At 50.6% G+C, this 21836-nt stretch overlaps 1 protein-coding gene and 1 pseudogene across 3 annotated transcripts in view; both read left to right on the plus strand.

The window, feature by feature from the left end:
* Nucleotides 1-21836, plus strand: part of LOC135561719 (integrator complex subunit 15-like) — a 157485-nt gene that overhangs the window by 27215 nt on the left and 108434 nt on the right. The gene's annotated exons all lie outside the window — the stretch shown is intronic.
* Nucleotides 458-19993, plus strand: LOC135561940 (integrator complex subunit 15-like; annotated as a pseudogene).

The following is a 21836-nucleotide window of genomic DNA, read 5'->3' on the forward strand; positions in this document are numbered from 1 at the left end:
TGTCCACCCTATCATGACCAGTCTCAATGTCAGGTACACTGCTGTTCAATGTGTGACCTCTCTAAGGTACACTGCTGTTACCAGCCTGTATGACCTCTCTACAGGTACACTGCTGTTACCACCCTGTATGACCTCTCTACAGGTACACTCCTCCTGTATGACCTCTACAGGAACACACACTGCAGTTACCTCCCTGTATGACCTCTCTACAGGTACACTGCTGTTACCACCCTGTATGACCTCTCTACAGGTACACACACTGCAGACCAGCCTGTAGACCTCTCTACAGGTACCTGCTGTTACCACCCTGTATGACCTCTCTACAGGTACACTGCTGTTACCAGCCTGAACCTCTCTACAGGTACACTGCTGTTAACCAGCCTGATGACCTCATAGCAGGAACTGCTGTTACCAGCCTGTATGACCTCCATCAGGTACACTGCTGTTACCACCAGACATGACCATCTACAGGTACACTGCTGTTACCTCCAGTATGACCTCTCTAGCAGGTACACTGCTGACCACCCTGTAGACCTCTCTACAGGTACACTGCTGTTACCACCCTGACAGACCTCTCTACAGGTACACTGCTGTTACCACCCTGTAGAACCTCTCACAGAGGTCAACATAGAGGAGTCCTGTACAGCTGTTACAGGCTGTGTCAGGTCTACATCTCTAAATACCTCTTGGTGTGTATAGAGGAGTCCTGTACTGCTGTTACTAGGCTGTGTCAGGTCAACATCTCTAAATACCTCTTGGTGTGTATAGAGGAGTCCTGTCCAGCTGTTACTAGGCTGTGTCAGGAACCTCTCTAAATACCTCTTGGTGTGTATAGAGGAGTCCTGTACAGCTGTTACTAGGCTGTGTCAGGTCTACATCCTAAATACCTCTTGGTGTGTATAGAGGAGTCCTGTACAGCTGTTACTAGGCTGTGTCAGGTCTACATCTCTAAATACCTCTTGGTGTGTAGAGGAGTCCTGTCCAGCTGTTACTAGGCTGTGTCAGGTCTACATCTCTAAATACCTCATGGTGTGTATAGAGGAGTCCTGTACAGCTGTTACTAGGCTGTGTCAGGTCTACATCTCTAAATACCTCTTGGTGTGTATAAGGAGTCCTGTCCAGCTGTTACTAGGCTGTGTCAGGTCAACATCTCTAAATACCTCTTGGTGTGTATAGAGGAGTCCTGTCCAGCTGTTACTAGGCAGTCAGGTCATAGCATCTCTAAATACCTCTTGGTGTGTATAGAGAGTCCTGTCCAGCTGTTACTAGGCTGTGTCAGGTCAACATCTCTAAATACCTCTTGGTGTGTATAGAGGAGTCCTGTCCAGCTGTTACAGGCTGTGTCAGGTCTACATCTCTAAATACCTCTTGGTGTGTATAGAGGAGTCCTGTCCAGTGAGACTAGACTGTGTCAGGTCAACATCTCTAAATACCTCTTGGTGTGTATAGAGGAGTCCTGTCCAGCTGTTACTAGGCTGTGTCAGGTCTACATCTCTAAATACCTCTTGGTGTGTATAGAGGAGTCCTGTCCAGCTGTTACTAGGCTGTGTCAGGTCTAGATCTCTAAATACCTCTTGGTGTGTATAGAGGAGTCCTGTCCAGCTGTTACTCCAGGCTGTGTCAGGTCACATCTCTAAATACCTCTTGGTGTGTATAGACCATCCTGTCCAGCTGTTACTAGGCTGTGTCAGGTCAACATCTCTAAATACCTCTTGGTGTGTGTTCAGACCATGTAGAGGTTGACTCCCCTGTACAGACTGCATCACAGATGGTGGTGTCCAGGACCATCCAAGACCAGAACCTCGACAGGTCCTCATCACTCTGCTGAACACGCCCCCTCCTCCAGCCAGCCAATCGGCTCCCTGGACCTCACACCGCTGGCTGGGCTGGTGCGCTGGTGTGTCAAAGCCCCATTGGCTTACAGAAGAGACCATCAAGCAGGACTTGGCCAATGGGACCAGAGACTGAGCTGGAGGCAGGGCCTCTCTTCTCTGAGCTACATCTCAGTGTCCTGCAGGTTTGTCCATTATCAATGTCCAGTCTCAATGTCCAGTCTCAATGTCCAGTCTCAATGTCCAGTCTCCTAGCAGCAGAACCTATAGACAGTGAGACAGACCATCATAGCAGCAGAACCTCCAGACAGACCATCATAGCAGCAGAACCTATAGACAGTGAGACAGACCATCATAGCAGCAGAACCTCCAGACAGTGAGACAGACCATCATAGCAGCAGAACCTCCAGACAGACCATCATAGCAGCAGAACCTCCAGACAGACCATCATAGCAGCAGAACCTCCAGACAGACCATCATAGCAGCAGAACCTCCAGACAGACCACCATAGCAGCAGAACCTCCAGACAGACCATCATAGCAGTAGAACCTCCAGACAGACCATCATAGCAGCAGAACCTCCAGACAGTGAGACAGACCATCATAGCAGCAGAACCTCCAGACAGACCATCATAGCAGCAGAACCTCCAGACAGACCATCATAGCAGCAGAACCTCCAGACAGACCATCATAGCAGCAGAACCTCCAGACAGACCATCATAGCAGCAGAACCTCCAGACAGACCATCATAGCAGCAGAACCTCCAGACAGACCATCATAGCAGCATAACCTCCAGACAGTGAGACAGACCATCATAGCAGCATAACCTCCAGACAGTGAGACAGACCATCATAGCAGCAGAACCTCCAGACAGACCATCATAGCAGCAGAACCTCCAGACAGACCATCATAGCAGCAGAACCTCCAGACAGTGAGACAGACCATCATAGCAGCAGAACCTCCAGACAGACCATCATAGCAGCAGAACCTCCAGACAGACCACCATAGCAGTAGAACCTCCAGACAGACCATCATAGCAGTAGAACCTCCAGACAGACCATCATAGCAGCAGAACCTCCAGACAGACCATCATAGCAGCAGAACCTCCAGACAGACCATCATAGCAGCAGAACCTCCAGACAGACCATCATAGCAGCAGAACCTCCAGACAGACCATCATAGCAGCAGAACCTCCAGACAGACCACCATAGCAGCAGAACCTCCAGACAGACCATCATAGCAGCATAACCTCCAGACAGTGAGACAGACCATCATAGCAGCAGAACCTCCAGACAGACCATCATAGCAGCAGAACCTCCAGACAGTGAGACAGACCATCATAGCAGCAGAACCTCCAGGCAGACCATCATAGCAGCATAACCTCCAGACAGACCACCATAGCATAGAACCTCCAGACAGAACCTCCAGACAGACCATCATAGCAGCAGAACCTCCAGACAGACCATCATAGCAGCAGAACCTCCAGACAGACCATCATAGCAGCAGAACCTCCAGACAGACCATCATAGCAGCAGAACCTCCAGACAGACCATCATAGCAGCAGAACCTCCAGACAGACCATCATAGCAGCAGAACCTCCAGACAGACCATCATAGCAGCAGAACCTCCAGACAGACCATCATAGCAGCAGAACCTCCAGACAGACCATCATAGCAGCAGAACCTCCAGACAGAGACCCATCATAGCAGCAGAACCTCCAGACAGACCATCATAGCAGCAGAACCTCCAGACAGACCATCATAGCAGCAGAACCACCAGACAGACCATCATAGCAGCAGAACCTCCAGACAGACCATCATAGCAGCAGAACCTCCAGACAGACCATCATAGCAGCAGAACCTCCAGACAGTGAGACAGACCATCATAGCAGCAGAACCTCCAGACAGACCATCATAGCAGCAGAACCTCCAGACAGACCATCATAGCAGCAGAACCTCCAGACAGACCATCATAGCAGCAGAACCTCCAGACAGACCATCATAGCAGCAGAACCTCCAGACAGACCATCATAGCAGCAGAACCTCCAGACAGACCATCATAGCAGCAGAACCTCCAGACAGTGAGACAGACCATCATAGTAGCAGAACCTCCAGACAGTGAGACAGACCATCATAGCAGCAGAACCTCCAGACAGACCATCATAGCAGCAGAACCTCCAGACAGACCATCATAGCAGCAGAACCTCCAGACAGACCATCATAGCAGCAGAACCTCCAGACAGACCATCATAGCAGCAGAACCTTCAGACAGTGAGACAGACCATCATAGCAGCAGAACCTCCAGACAGACCATCATAGCAGCAGAACCTCCAGACAGACCATCATAGCAGCAGAACCTCCAGACAGACCATCATAGTAGCAGAACCTCCAGACAGACCACCATAGCAGCAGAACCTCCAGACAGACCATCATAGCAGCAGAACCTCCAGACAGACCATCATAGCAGTAGAACCTCCAAACAGTGAGACAGACCATCATAGCAGCAGAACCTCCAGACAGTGAGACAGACCATCATAGCAGTAGAACCTCCAGACAGACCATCATAGCAGCAGAACCTCCAGACAGACCATCATAGCAGCAGAACCTCCAGACAGACCATCATAGCAGCAGAACCTCCAGACAGACCATCATAGCAGCAGAACCTCCAGACAGACCATCATAGCAGCAGAACCTCCAGACAGACCATCATAGCAGCAGAACCTCCAGACAGACCATCATAGCAGCAGAACCTCCAGACAGACCATCATAGCAGCAGAACCTCCAGACAGACCATCATAGCAGCAGAACCTCCAGACAGACCATCATAGCAGCAGAACCTCCAGACAGACCATCATAGCAGCAGAACCTCCAGACAGTGAGACAGACCATCATAGCAGCAGAACCTCCAGACAGTGAGACAGACCATCATAGCAGCAGAACCTCCAGACAGACCATCATAGCAGCAGAACCTCCAGACAGTGAGACAGACCATCATAGCAGCAGAACCTCCAGACAGACCATCATAGCAGCAGAACCTCCAAACAGACAGACCATCATAGCAGCAGAACCTCTAGACAGTGAGACAGACCATCATAGCAGCAGAACCTCCAGACAGTGAGACAGACCATCATAGCAGCAGAACCTCCAGACAGACCATCATAGCAGCATAACCTCCAGACAGACCATCATAGCAGCAGAACCTCCAGACAGACCATCATAGCAGCAGAACCTCCAGACAGTGAGACAGACCATCATAGCAGCAGAACCTCCAGACAGTGAGACAGACCATCATAGCAGTAGAACCTCCAGACAGACCATCATAGCAGCAGAACCTCCAGACAGACCATCATAGCAGCAGAACCTCCAGACAGTGAGACAGACCATCATAGCAGCAGAACCTCCAGACAGACCATCATAGCAGCAGAACCTCCAGACAGACCATCATAGCAGCAGAACCTCCAGACAGTGAGACAGACCATCATAGCAGCAGAACCTCCAGACAGTGAGACAGACCATCATAGCAGCAGAACCTCCAGACAGACCATCATAGCAGCATAACCTCCAGACAGACCATCATAGCAGCAGAACCTCCAGACAGACCATCATAGCAGTAGAACCTCCAAACAGTGAGACAGACCATCATAGCAGCAGAACCTCCAGACAGTGAGACAGACCATCATAGCAGTAGAACCTCCAGACAGACCATCATAGCAGCAGAACCTCCAGACAGACCATCATAGCAGCAGAACCTCCAGACAGTGAGACAGACCATCATAGCAGCAGAACCTCCAGACAGACCATCATAGCAGCAGAACCTCCAGACAGACCATCATAGCAGCAGAACCTCCAGACAGACCATCATAGCAGCAGAACCTCCAGACAGTGAGACAGACCATCATAGCAGCAGAACCTCCAGACAGACCACCATAGCAGCAGAACCTCCAGACAGACCATCATAGCAGCAGAACCTCCAGACAGACCATCATAGCAGCAGAACCTCCAGACAGACCATCATAGCAGCAGAACCTCCAGACAGACCATCATAGCAGCAGAACCTCCAGACAGACCATCATAGCAGCAGAACCTCCAGACAGACCATCATAGCAGCAGAACCTCCAGACAGACCATCATAGCAGCAGAACCTCCAGACAGACCATCATAGCAGCAGAACCTCCAGACAGACCATCATAGCAGCAGAACCTCCAGACAGACCATCATAGCAGCAGAACCTCCAGACAGACCATCATAGCAGCAGAACCTCCAGACAGACCATCATAGCAGCAGAACCTCCAGACAGACCATCATAGCAGCAGAACCTCCAGACAGACCATCATAGCAGCAGAACCTCCAGACAGACCATCATAGCAGCAGAACCTCCAGACAGACCATCATAGCAGCAGAACCTCCAGACAGACCATCATAGCAGCAGAACCTCCAGACAGTGAGACAGACCATCATAGCAGCAGAACCTCTAGACAGTGAGACAGACCATCATAGCAGCAGAACCTCTAGACAGTGAGACAGACCATCATAGCAGCAGAACCTCCAGACAGTGAGACAGACCATCATAGCAGCAGAACCTCCAGACAGTGAGACAGACCATCATAGCAGCAGAACCTCCAGACAGTGAGACAGACCATCATAGCAGCAGAACCTCCAGACAGACCATCATAGCAGCAGAACCTCCAGACAGACCATCATAGCAGCAGAACCTCCAGACAGACCATCATAGCAGTAGAACCTCCAGACAGTGAGACAGACCATCATAGCAGCAGAACCTCCAGACAGTGAGACAGACCATCATAGCAGTAGAACCTCCAGACAGACCATCATAGCAGCAGAACCTCCAGACAGACCATCATAGCAGCAGAACCTCCAGACAGTGAGACAGACCATCATAGCAGCAGAACCTCCAGACAGACCATCATAGCAGCAGAACCTCCAGACAGACCATCATAGCAGCAGAACCTCCAGACATACCATCATAGCAGCAGAACCTCCAGACAGTGAGACAGACCATCATAGCAGCAGAACCTCCAGACAGACCATCATAGCAGCAGAACCTCCAGACAGACCATCATAGCAGCAGAACCTCCAGACAGTGAGACAGACCATCATAGCAGCAGAACCTCCAGACAGTGAGACAGACCATCATAGCAGCAGAACCTCCAGACAGACCATCATAGCAGCAGAACCTCCAGACAGTGAGACAGACCATCATAGCAGCAGAACCTCCAGACAGTGAGACAGACCATCATAGCAGCAGAACCTCCAGACAGACCATCATAGCAGCAGAACCTCTAGACAGTGAGACAGACCATCATAGCAGCAGAACCTCCAGACAGACCATCATAGCAGCAGAACCTCTAGACAGTGAGACAGACCATCATAGCAGCAGAACCTCCAGACAGTGAGACAGACCATCATAGCAGCAGAACCTCCAGACAGACCATCATAGCAGCAGAACCTCCAGACAGACCATCATAGCAGCAGAACCTCCAGACAGACCATCATAGCAGTAGAACCTCCAGACAGTGAGACAGACCATCATAGCAGCAGAACCTCCAGACAGTGAGACAGACCATCATAGCAGTAGAACCTCCAGACAGTGAGACAGACCATCATAGCAGCAGAACCTCTAGACAGTGAGACAGACCATCATAGCAGCAGAACCTCCAGACAGTGACACAGACCATCATAGCAGCAGAACCTCCAGACAGACCATCATAGCAGCATAACCTCCAGACAGACCATCATAGCAGCAGAACCTCCAGACAGACCATCATAGCAGCAGAACCTCCAGACAGTGAGACAGACCATCATAGCAGCAGAACCTCCAGACAGACCATCATAGCAGCATAACCTCCAGACAGACCATCATAGCAGCAGAACCTCCAGACAGACCATCATAGCAGCAGAACCTCCAGACAGACCATCATAGCAGTAGAACCTCCAGACAGTGAGACAGACCATCATAGTAGCAGAACCTCCAGACAGTGAGACAGACCATCATAGCAGTAGAACCTCCAGACAGACCATCATAGCAGCAGAACCTCCAGACAGACCATCATAGCAGCAGAACCTCCAGACAGTGAGACAGACCATCATAGCAGCAGAACCTCCAGACAGACCATCATAGCAGCAGAACCTCCAGACAGACCATCATAGCAGCAGAACCTCCAGACATACCATCATAGCAGCAGAACCTCCAGACAGTGAGACAGACCATCATAGCAGCAGAACCTCCAGACCATCATAGCAGCAGAACCTCCAGACAGACCATCATAGCAGCAGAACCTCCAGACAGTGAGACAGACCATCATAGCAGCAGAACCTCCAGACAGACCATCATAGCAGCAGAACCTCCAGACAGTGAGACAGACCATCATAGCAGCAGAACCTCCAGACAGTGAGACAGACCATCATAGCAGCAGAACCTCCAGACAGACCATCATAGCAGCAGAACCTCTAGACAGTGAGACAGACCATCATAGCAGCAGAACCTCCAGACAGACCATCATAGCAGCAGAACCTCTAGACAGTGAGACAGACCATCATAGCAGCAGAACCTCCAGACAGTGAGACAGACCATCATAGCAGCAGAACCTCCAGACAGACCATCATAGCAGCAGAACCTCCAGACAGACCATCATAGCAGCAGAACCTCCAGACAGACCATCATAGCAGTAGAACCTCCAGACAGTGAGACAGACCATCATAGCAGCAGAACCTCCAGACAGTGAGACAGACCATCATAGCAGTAGAACCTCCAGACAGACCATCATAGCAGCAGAACCTCCAGACAGTGAGACAGACCATCATAGCAGCAGAACCTCCAGACAGACCATCATAGCAGCAGAACCTCCAGACAGACCATCATAGCAGCAGAACCTCCAGACAGACCATCATAGCAGCAGAACCTCCAGACAGACCATCATAGCAGCAGAACCTCCAGACAGTGAGACAGACCATCATAGCAGCAGAACCTCCAGACAGACCATCATAGCAGCAGAACCTCCAGACAGACCATCATAGCAGCAGAACCTCCAGACAGACCATCATAGCAGCAGAACCTCCAGACAGACCATCATAGCAGTCCTGTCCTGTCTGCTGTCCTGGCCCAATCTTACTGTATTTAATATAGATTACTCCAGTCTGCTACTAACCAGGTTTCCATCCAATCTGCTACTAACCAGGTTTCCATCCAATCTTACTGTATTTAATAGAGATTACTCCAGTCTGCTACTAACCAGGTTTCCATCCAATCTGCTACTAACCAGGTTTCCATCCAATCTGCTACTAACCAGGTTTCCATCCAATCTGCTACTAACCAGGTTTCCATCCAATCTTACTGTATTTGGTAGAGATTACTCCAGTCTGCTACTAACCAGGTTTCCATCCAATCTTACTGTATTTGGTAGAGATTACTCCAGTCTGCTACTAACCAGGTTTCCATCCAATCTTACTGTATTTGGTAGAGATTACTCCAGTCTGCTACTAACCAGGTTTCCATCCAATCTTACTGTATTTGGTAGAGATTACTCCAGTCTGCTACTAACCAGGTTTCCATCCAATCTTACTGTATTTGGTAGAGATTACTCCAGTCTGTGTCAATTTGAAGGAATCACATCTTTGTTTTTATGTGGATTTTAGAATATTGGCACGAAAATCTGTCTCCACCTGGATGGAAGCCTAGCTACTGTTTTGGGCCAAATCTGTCTCCACCTGGATGGAAGCCTAGCTATTGTTTTGGGCCAAATCTGTCTCCAACTGGATGGAAGCTTAGCTACTGTTTTGGGCCAAATCTGTCTCCACCTGGATGGAAGCCTAGCTATTGTTTTGGGCCAAATCTGTCTCCAACTAGATGGAAGCCTAGCTACTGTTTTGGGCCAAATCTGTCTCCAACTAGATGGAAGCCTAGCTACTGTTTTGGGCCAAATCTGTCTCCACCTGGATGGAAGCCTAGCTACTGTTTTGGGCCAAATCTGTCTCCACCTGGATGGAAGCCTAGCTACTGTTTTGGGCCAAATCTGTCTCCACCTGGATGGAAGCCTAGCTACTGTTTTGGGCCAAATCTGTCTCCAACTAGATGGAAGCCTAGCTACTGTTTTGGGCCAAATCTGTCTCCAACTAGATGGAAGCCTAGCTACTGTTTTGGGCCAAATCTGTCTCCAAATAGATGGAAGCCTAGCTACTGTTTTGGGCCAAATCTGTCTCCACCTGGATGGAAGCCTAGCTACTGTTTTGGGCCAAATCTGTCTCCACCTGGATGGAAGCCTAGCTACTGTTTTGGGCTAAATCTGTCTCCAAATAGATGGAAGCCTAGCTACTGTTTTGGGCCAAATCTGTCTCCAAATAGATGGAAGCCTAGCTACTGTTTTGGGCCAAATCTGTCTCCACCTGGATGGAAGCCTAGCTACTGTTTTGGGCCAAATCTGTCTCCACCTGGATGGAAGCCTAGCTACTGTTTTGGGCCAAATCTGTCTCCAAATAGATGGAAGCCTAGCTACTGTTTTGGGCCAAATCTGTCTCCAACTAGATGGAAGCCTAGCTACTGTTTTGGGCCAATGAGAATTAAGATGATGTGCACTTGCATCCCACTTGCCAAGATTCCAGAATTCTAAACCCGTTGGCGAGTGGGTCCCGATGCCAGCTGTTTATTTTCTTTTAAACAATTTAAATGTAACCTTTTATTTCACTAGGCGAGTCAGTTAAAGAACAAATTCTTAATTACAATGACAGCCCACACCGGCCAAACCTGGACCACTTGTATGCCGCCCTATGGGACTCCCAATCACGGTCGGTTGTGATACAGACTGGATTCAAACCAAGATGTCTGTAGTGATGCCTCTACTAGCACTGGGATGCAGTGCCTTAGACCCCTGCGCCACTCAAGAACCCAGTAATATGATTCCTTATGAAACACTGCCAGACAGATGCACACTGGTAATAGATTGAGAGAAAGATGTATGAAACCAAACGTCACCACTCGCCAGTGACTTGATAAGCTGATTTAGCGAACGTGACCTGCCTCATGGTGCCTGCTATTAACAAGCAGAGATGGACCTTAGCGAACTAGTGATTTGGGGTTCTGATATATGGCTTGTGGCAGCTGGCTGATGAAGAACTTGTAGACATGTTCTCAGAAATCAGTCCTGAGCGCAGCCAGCAGCAACGGACTCCATACTGTCTACTGATTCTTTCCTGTTTTTATTTAAGAAATACTGTATTAAACACCTGAGCTGCTTGACGTAAGCACGTCAACATGAGTTACAGGTTAACAACAACTGCCAATAAAGCAAACATAAAGCACCCCGTGGAACCACACCCCCCCACAACCACACCCCAGTGGAACCGCACCCCCCACAACCGCACCACCCGTGGAACCGCACCCCAGTGGAACCGCCCTCCCAGTGTAACCGCACCCCCGTGGAACCGACCCCCGTGGAACCGCACCCCCCGTGGAACCGCACCCCCCGTGGAACCGCGCACCAAAACTCTAACCTTGTTTTTCTTCAGCCATCTCTCAGAGGTCCTGGGTCAGGGTTAGGTCATGTTTAGAGGTCAGAGGTGATGAACTCAACACTTATCTGTTCCAGGTGTTGCTGCTCCTCCCGGGCGTTCTGAGAGAGAAGGGGCTTCTGGGTCGCCTGGCGTTGCTGCAGCCCGACCAACTGACTTCTCTGATCTCTGACCTGTCTGGTCTTCTGGAGGAGCTGAACCCTCTCCACTCGGATACACAAGCACACATCCAGCTCACTCTGGATAGGCTGGCCCAGGCCCTGCAGGTGTCCCTGGCAGCAGGGGCGCTGCTCTGCTCTAGAGGTAGGGATGTCATATCCTGTGTCTTCTACCGTTGTGATGTCCTGTGTCTTCTACAGTTGTCTTATCCTGTGTGTTCTCTCCACAGAGGACCTGAGAGCTCTCTGTTCCCCGCCTCCCACACAACAAGTAAGAACCTGTCTCAAATGTACCCCTAGCCTTCCCCACAACCAATCACAGTGTACCCCTAAACCTTCCCCACAACCAATCACAGTGTACCCCTAAACCTTCCCCACAACCAGTCACAATGTACCCCTAGCCCTCCCCCACAACCAGTCACAATGTACCCCTAGCCCTAAACCTCCCCACAACCAGTCACAATGTACCCCTAGCCCTCCCCACAACCAGTCACAATGTACCCCTAAACCTCCCCCACAACCAGTCACAATGTACCCCTAGCCCTCCTTCCCCACAACCAATCACAATGCACCCCTAAACCTCCCCCACAACCAATCACAATGTACCCCTAAACCTTCCCCACAACCAATCACAGTGTACCCCTAAACCTTCCCCACAACCAGTCACAATGTACCCCTAAACCTTCCCCACAACCAGTCACAATGCACCCCTAAACCTTCCCCACAACCAATCACAATGTACCCCTAAACCTTCCCCACAACCAGTCACAACAATGTACCCCTAGCCCTCCCCCACAACCAATCACAATGCACCCCTAAACCTCCCCACAACCAATCACAATGTACCCCTAAACCTTCCCCACAACCAATCACAATGCACCCCTAAACCTCCCCCACAACCAGTCACAATGCGCCCCTAAACCTTCCCCACAACCACTCACCATGCGCCCCTAGCCCTCCCCCACAACCAGTCACCATGCGCCCCTAAACCTTCCCCACAACCACTCACCATGCGCCCCCCACAACCAGTAGCCCTCCCCCACAACCAGTCACCATGCGCCCCTAAACCTTCCCCACAACCAGTCACCATGCGCCCCTAGCCCTCCACCACAACCAGTCACCATGCGCCCCTAAACCTTCCCCACAACCAGTCACCATGCGCCCCTAGCCCTCCCCCACAACCAGTCACAATGCGCCCCTAGCCCTCCCCCACAACCAATCACAATGCAACCCTCCTCCTGTCAAGGTCTGTTCTTACCCTCCCCCTGTCCAGACCTGTTCTGTTTCCAGCCTAAGAGGTGTGTGTGTGTGTGTGTGTGTGATCTTCCCAAGTAGTGCATGATGTCATAGATCCTCATAGTTCCAGAATGTTATGATAATGGCAGCCATTTTGGCGAAGGAGAAATCCAAACCAGTTTAATACCCTCAATGCACATTCTACGTTCGAACGCTCCAAGCCCTCTTCATATCGGGGGAGTCGTTTCCTGTGCGTTGTCAGGCGTTGTCAGGCGTTGTCAGGCGTTGTCAGGCGTTGTCAACAGGGAGGACCAAGCCCTCTTCATATCGGGGGAGTCGTTTCCTGTGCGTTGTCAGGCGTTGTCAGGCGTTGTCAGGCGTTGCCAGGCGTTGTCAGGCGTTGTCAGGCGTTGCCAGGCGTTGTCAGGCGTTGCCAGGCGTTGCCAGGCGTTGTCAGGCGTTGTCAGGCGTTGTCAGGCGTTGTCAGGCCAACAGGGAGGAGATCTCGTTAAATATGGTTTAAATTCGTTAAAATTAGTAAATTACATAATACATTGAGGATTTAGAAGCTACAGCAATGCGCTTGTGAGAAAAATGTAAGAACTTTTGAAAACGAGTGTTTCAAATCAAATCAAATCAAATGTATTTATATAGCCCTTCGTACATCAGCTGATATCTCAAAGTGCTGTACAGAAACCCAGCCTAAAACCCCAAACAGCAAGCAATGCAGGTGTAGAAGAAGCACCTGGCTCAAAGATCAGGGCTATGGACCAAGCTGAGTATAGCCCCCACACCACTAGAGAGGTCCAGGGCTAAAACAGGGACCTGCCATCAAATCAAATGTATTTATAAAGCCCTTCCCTGAGACATCAGCTGATATCTCAAAGTGCTGTAGAGAAACCCAGCCTAAAACCCCAAACAGCAAGCAATGAGGTGTAGAAATAGCACGGTGGCTAGGAAAAACTCCCTAGAAAGGCCTGAACCTAGGAAGAAACCTAGCCCCCAACCAGGCTATGTGGGGTGGCCAGTCCTCTTCTGAGACAAGGCTGAGTGGAGACCATAGACAGAACAACCACCCCTACTACCCTGAGACAAGGCTGAGCATAGCCCCCACACCACTAGAGGGATATCTACCACCCTACTACCCTGAGACCAGGCTGAGTATAGCCCCCACACCACTAGAGGGATATCTACCACCCTACTACCCTGAGACAAGGCTGAGTATAGCCCCCACACCACTAGAGGGATATCTACCACCCTACTACCCTGAGACAAGGCTGAGTATAGCCCCCACACCACTAGAGGGATATCAACCACCCTACTACCCTGAGACAAGGCTGAGTATAGCCCCCACACCACTAGAGGGATATCTACCACCCTACTACCCTGAGACCAGGCTGAGTATAGCCCCCACACCACTAGAGGGATATCTACCACCCTACTACCCTGAGACCAGGCTGAGTATAGCCCCCACACCACTAGAGGGATATCTACCACCCTACTACCCTGAGACAAGGCTGAGTATAGCCCCACACCACTAGAGGGATATCTACCACCCTACTACCCTGAGACAAGGCTGAGTATAGCCCCCACACCACTAGAGGGATATCTACCACCCTACTACCCTGAGACCAGGCTGAGTATAGCCCCCACACCACTAGAGGGATATCAACCACCCTACTACCCTGAGACAAGGCTGAGTATAGCCCCCACACCACTAGAGGGATATCTACCACCCTACTACCCTGAGACAAGGCTGAGTATAGCCCCCACACCACTAGAGGGATATCTACCAACCTACTACCCTGAGACAAGGCTGAGTATAGCCCCCACACCACTAGAGGGATATCTACCACCCTACTACCCTGAGACCAGGCTGAGTATAGCCCCCACACCACTAGAGGGATATCAACCACCCTACTACCCTGAGACAAGGCTGAGTATAGCCCCCACACCACTAGAGGGATATCTACCACCCTACTACCCTGAGACAAGGCTGAGTATAGCCCCCACACCACTAGAGGGATATCTACCACCCTACTACCCTGAGACAAGGCTGAGTATAGCCCCCACACCACTAGAGGGATATCTACCACCCTACTACCCTGAGACAAGGCTGAGTATAGCCCCCACACCACTAGAGGGATATCTACCACCCTACTACCCTGAGACAAGGCTGAGTATAGCCCCCACACCACTAGAGGGATATCTACCACCCTACTACCCTGAGACAAGGCTGAGTATAGCCCCCACACCACTAGAGGGATATCTACCACCCCTGAGACCCCCCACACCACTAGAGGGATATCTAACCACCCTACTACCCTGAGACAAGGCTGAGTACCCCCACACCACTAGAGGGATATCCCTGACCCTGAGACAAGGCTGAGTATAGCCCCCACACCACTAGAGGGATATCTACCACCCTACTACCCTGAGACAAGGCTGAGTATAGCCCCCACACCACTAGAGGGATATCTACCACCCTACTACCCTGAGACAAGGCTGAGTATAGCCCCCACACCACTAGAGGGATATCTACCACCCTACTACCCTGAGACAAGGCTGAGTATAGCCCCCACACCACTAGAGGGATATCTACCACCCTACTACCCTGAGACAAGGCTGAGTATAGCCCCCACACCACTAGAGGGATATCTACCACCCTACTACCCTGAGACAAGGCTGAGTATAGCCCCCACACCACTAGAGGGATATCTACCACCCTACTACCCTGAGACAAGGCTGAGTATAGCCCCCACACCACTAGAGGGATATCTACCAACCTACTACCCTGAGACAAGGCTACTAGCCCCCACACCACTAGAGGACTACCACCTACTACCCTGAGACAAGGCTGAGTATAGCCCCCACACCACTAGAGGGATATCTACCAACCTACTACCCTGAGACAAGGCTGAGTATAGCCCCCACACCACTAGAGGGATATCTACCAACCTACTACCCTGAGACAAGGCTGAGTATAGCCCCCACACCACTAGAGGGATATCTACCACCCTACTACCCTGAGACAGGCTGAGTATAGCCCCCACACCACTAGAGGGATATCTACCACCCTACTACCCTGAGACAAGGCTGAGTATAGCCCCCACACCACTAGACAAGGGATATCCCCACACCACTACCACCCTACTACCCTGAGACCAGGCTGAGTATAGCCCCCACACCACTAGAGGGATATCTACCACCCTACTACCCTGAGACCAGGCTGAGTATAGCCCCCAGCCCCCACACCACCCTAGAGGGATATCTACCACCTACTACCCTGAGACAAGGCTGAGTATAGCCCCCACACCACTAGAGGGATATCTACCAACCTACTACCCTGAGACAAGGCTGAGTATAGCCCCACACCACTAGAGGGATATCTACCACCCTACTACCCTGAGACAAGGCTGAGTATAGCCCCCACACCACTAGAGGGATATCTACTACCCTGAGACAAGGCTGAGTATAGCCCCCACACCACTAGAGGGATATCTACCAACCTACTACCCTGAGACAAGGCTGAGTATAGCCCCACACCACTAGAGGGATATCTACCAACCTACTACCCTGAGACAAGGCTGAGTATAGCCCCCACACCACTAGAGGGATATCTACCAACCTACTACCCTGAGACAAGGCTGAGTATAGCCCCCACACCACTAGAGGGATATCTACCCCACACCACTAGAGGGATATCTACCCTACTACCCTGAGACAAGGCTGAGTATAGCCCCCACACCACTAGAGGGATATCTACCAACCTACTACCCTGAGACAAGGCTGAGTATAGCCCCCACACCACTAGAGGGATATCTACCAACCTACTACCCTGAGACAAGGCTGAGTATAGCCCCCACACCACTAGAGGGATATCTACCACCCTACTACCCTGAGACAAGGCTGAGTATAGCCCCCACACCACTAGAGGGATATCTACCAACCTACTACCCTGAGACAAGGCTGAGCATAGCCCCCACACCACTAGAGGGATATCTATACTACCCTGAGACAAGGCTGACTACCCCACCTGAGATATCTACCAACCTACTACCCTGGACAAGGCTGAGTATAGCCCCCACACCACTAGAGGGATATCTACCAACCTACTACCCTGAGATCAGGCTGAGTATAGCCCCCACACCACTAGAGGGATATCAACCACCCTACTACCCTGAGACCAGGCTGAGCATAGCCCCCACACCACTAGAGGGATATCTACCACCCTACTACCCTGAGACAAGGCTGAGTATAGCCCCCACACCACTAGAGGGATATCTACCATCCTACTACCCTGAGACAAGGCTGAGCATAGCCAGCATATAGCAGATGTTAATGTGAGTGTACACACAAGTATAAAGGAATTAATAAGAATATGTCCATACAAATATATGAATGAGCGATGGCCGAACGGCTTAGGCGAGATGCAGTAGATGGTATAGAGTACAGTACATACAGTGGGGAGAACAAGTATTTAGTCAGCCACCAATTGTGCAAGTTCTCCCACTTAAAAAGATGAGAGAGGCCTGTAATTTTCACCATAGGTACACTTCAACTATGACAGACAAAATGAGAAAAAAAAATTCCAGAAAATCACATTGTAGGATTTTTAATGATTTTATTTACAAATTATGGTGGAAAATAAATGTCTTTCATTTTCTCACTCTGGCCGTGCTGGCCTTACTAATTCTATGAATGGAAAGCCTTTTCAATACATTTCATCCATATTTAGGGACATCTCCTCCCTCCCTAAATGAGGGTTAGGGTGGGGGGTAGGGTTAGAGACATCTCCTCCCTCCCTAAATGAGGGTTAGGGTGGGGGGTAGGGTTAGAGACATCTCCTCCCTCCCTAAATGAGGGTTAGGGTGGGGGTAGGGTTAGAGACATCTCCTCCCTCCCTAAATGAGGGTTAGGGTGGGGGGTAGGGTTAGAGACATCTCCTCCCTCCCTAAATGAGGGTTAGGGTGGGGGTAGGGTTAGAGACATCTCCTCCCTCCCTAAATGAGGGTTAGGGTGGGGGTAGGGTTAGAGACATCTCCTCCCTCCCTAAATGAGGGTTAGGGTGGGGGTAGGGTTAGAGACATCTCCTCCCTCCCTAAATGAGGGTTAGGGTGGGGGGGTAGGGTTAGAGACATCTCCTCCCTCCCTAAATGAGGGTTAGGGTGGGGGTAGGGTTAGAGACATCTCCTCCCTCCCTAAATGATGGTTAGGCTGGGGGTAGGGTTAGAGACATCTCCTCCCTCCCTAAATGAGGGTTAGGGTGGGGGGTAGGGTTAGAGACATCTCCTCCCTCCCTAAATGAGGGTTAGGGTGGGGGTAGGGTTAGAGACATCTCCTCCCTCCCTAAATGAGGGTTAGGGTGGGGGGTAGGGTTAGAGACATCTCCTCCCTCCCTAAATGAGGGTTAGGGTGGGGGTAGGGTTAGAGACATCTCCTCCCTCCCTAAATGAGGGTTAGGGTGGGGGGTAGGGTTAGAGACATCTCCTCCCTCCTAAATGAGGGTTAGGGTGGGGGTAGGGTTAGAGACATCTCCTCCCTCCCTAAATGAGGGTTAGGGTGGGGGTAGGGTTAGAGACATCTCCTCCCTCCCTAAATGAGGGTTAGGGTGGGGGTAGGGTTAGAGACATCTCCTCCCTCCCTAAATGAGGGTTAGGGTGGGGGGTAGGGTTAGAGACATCTCCTCCCTCCCTAAATGAGGGTTAGGGTGGGGGTAGGGTTAGAGACATCTCCTCCCTCCCTAAATGAGGGTTAGGGTGGGGGTAGGGTTAGAGACATCTCCTCCCTCCCTAAATGAGGGTTAGGGTGGGGGGTAGGGTTAGAGACATCTCCTCCCTCCCTAAATGAGGGTTAGGGTGGGGGGTAGGGTTAGAGACATCTCCTCCCTCCCTAAATGAGGGTTAGGGTGGGGGGTAGGGTTAGAGACATCTCCTCCCTCCCTAAATGAGGGTTAGGGTGGGGGTAGGGTTAGAGACATCTCCTCCCTCCCTAAATGAGGGTTAGGGTGGGGGTAGGGTTAGAGACATCTCCTCCCTCCCTAAATGAGGGTTAGGGTGGGGGTAGGGTTAGAGACATCTCCTCCCTCCCTAAATGAGGGTTAGGGTGGGGGTAGGGTTAGAGACATCTCCTCCCTCCCTAAATGAGGGTTAGGGTGGGGGTAGGGTTAGAGACATCTCCTCCCTCCCTAAATGATGGTTAGGGTGGGGGGTAGGGTTAGAGACATCTCCTCCCTCCCTAAATGAGGGTTAGGGTGGGGGGTAGGGTTAGAGACATCTCCTCCCTCCCTAAATGAGGGTTAGGGTGGGGGGTAGGGTTAGCGACGGAACTGGACGGAACTGGAATGAATAGCAGTAGAGGCTATAGGTGATGCATTCCCTGCTGTTACAGATGCAGGACGGAACTGGAATGAATAGCAGTAGAGGCTATAGGTGATGCATTCCCTGCAGGACGGAACTGGAATGAATAGCAGTAGAGGCTATAGGTGATGCATTCCCTGCAGGACGGAACTGGAATGAATAGCAGTAGAGGCTATAGGTGATGCATTCCCTGCAGGACGGAACTGGAATGAATAGCAGTAGAGGCTATAGGTGATGCATTCCCTGCTGTTACAGATGCAGGACGGAACTGGAATGAATAGCAGTAGAGGCTATAGGTGATGCATTCCCTGCAGGACGGAACTGGAATGAATAGCAGTAGAGGCTATAGGTGATGCATTCCCTGCAGGACGGAACTGGAATGAATAGCAGTAGAGGCTATAGGTGATGCATTCCCTGCAGGACGGAACTGGAATGAATAGCAGTAGAGGCTATAGGTGATGCATTCCCTGCTGTTACAGATGCAGGACGGAACTGGAATGAATAGCAGTAGAGGCTATAGGTGATGCATTCCCTGCTGTTACAGATGCAGGACGGAACTGGAATGAATAGCAGTAGAGGCTATAGGTGATGCATTCCCTGCTGTTACAGATTTGCTGGAAACTGGAATGTTTCAGTAGCAGTAGAGGCTATAGGTGATGCATTCCCTGCAGGACGCCCTCCCAACTGGAATGAATAGCAGTAGAGGCTATATGTGATGCATTCCCTGCTGTTACAGATGCATGACAAAGTGTGTTGTAATTCCTAATTCTATGGTGTCTCCTTCAGTTTGCTCCAGCTGGTGATGTCTGGTCCAGTGCAGCAGAGTGGATTCTACCCCCCACATCCACACCCTCCTCTGGGCCCTACAGCCCCAGCCCAGTCCCTTAGGACCTCACCCCTCCTCTCACTCTCCCCATCCCTCCTTCCCTTCTCAACCTTTCCTTCCAAGCATGTCCTTTCCTTTCCGCCCCAGCCACTAAAGAGATGTGTGGACACATGGAAGACAACAACATTGGTGTATACTGAGTATTTGGACTGTTTGTCAAATCAATCTGTTTTACCATGTTTCATTAATAAATTGTATACCCTTCCACCCATGTGTTGTTTAATAAATTGACCACAGCCTCTATGCCCTCCCACCTATCTGTTCATTGACCACAGCCTCTATGCCCTCCCACCTATCTGTTCATTGACCACAGCCTCTATGTCCTCCCACCTATCTGTTCATTGACCACAGCCTCTATGCCCTCCCACCTATCTGTTCATTGACCACAGCCTCTATGCCCTCCCACCTATCTGTTCATTAATAAATTGACCACAGCCTCTATGCCCTCCCACCTATCTGTTCATTGACCACAGCCTCTATGCCCTCCCACCTATCTGTTCATTGACCACAGCCTCTATGCCCTTCCACCTATCTATTCATTAATAAATTGACCACAGCCTCTATGCCCTCCTACCTATCTGTTCATTAATAAATTGACCACAGCCTCTATGTCCTCCCACCTATCTGTTCATTGGCCACAGCCTCTATGCCCTCCCACCTATCTGTTCATTAATAAATTGACCACAGCCTCTATGCCCTCCCACCTATCTGTTCATTGACCACAGCCTGTATGTCCTCCCACCTATCTGTTCATTGACCACAGCCTCTATGTCCTCCCACCTATCTGTTCATTGACCACAGCCTCTATGCCCTCCCACCTATCTGTTCATTAATAAATTGACCACAGCCTCTATGTCCTCCCACCTATCTGTTCATTGACCACAGCCTCTATGCCCTCCCACCTATCTGTTCATTAATACATTGACCACAGCCTCTATGCCCTCCCACCTATCTGTTCATTGACCACAGCCTCTATGCCCTCCCACCTATCTGTTCATTGACCACAGCCTCTATGTCCTCCCACCTATCTGTTCATTGACCACAGCCTCTATGTCCTCCCACCTATCTGTTCATTGACCACAGCCTCTATGCCCTCCCACCTATCTGTTCATTGACCACAGCCTCTATGTCCTCCCACCTATCTGTTCATTAATATATTGACCACAGCCTCTATGTCCTCCCACCTATCTGTTCATTGACCACAGCCTCCCACCTATCTGCCCTCCCCCACCTATCTGTTCATTGACCACAGCCTCTATGCCCTCCCACCTATCTGTTCATTGACCACAGCCTCCCACCTATTGCCCTCCCTCCCACCTATCTGTTCATTAATATATTGACCACAGCCTCTATGTCCTCCCACCTATCTGTTCATTGACTACAGCCTCTATGCCCTCCCCACCCTCTATCTCCCACCTATTAATATATTGACCACAGCCTCTATGCCCTCCCACCTATCTGTTCATTGACCACAGCCTCTATGCCCTCCCACCTATCTGTTCATTAATACATTGACCACAGCCTCTATGTCCTCCCACCTATCTGTTCATTGACCACAGCCTCTATGCCCTCCCACCTATCTGTTCATTGACCACAGCCTCTATGCCCTCCCACCTATCTGTTCATTAATATATTGACCACAGCCTCTATGTCCTCCCACCTATCTGTTCATTGACTACAGCCTCTATGCCCTCCCACCTATCTGTTCATTAATATATTGACCACAGCCTCTATGTCCTCCCACCTATCTGTTCATTGACCACAGCCTCTATGCCCTCCCACCTATCTGTTCATTGACCACAGCCTCTATGCCCTCCCACCTATCTGTTCATTAATAAATTGACC

The sequence above is a fragment of the Oncorhynchus nerka genome, linkage group LG18 (assembly GCF_034236695.1).
Source record: "Oncorhynchus nerka isolate Pitt River linkage group LG18, Oner_Uvic_2.0, whole genome shotgun sequence".
Taxonomy (NCBI): Eukaryota; Metazoa; Chordata; class Actinopteri; order Salmoniformes; family Salmonidae; genus Oncorhynchus; species Oncorhynchus nerka.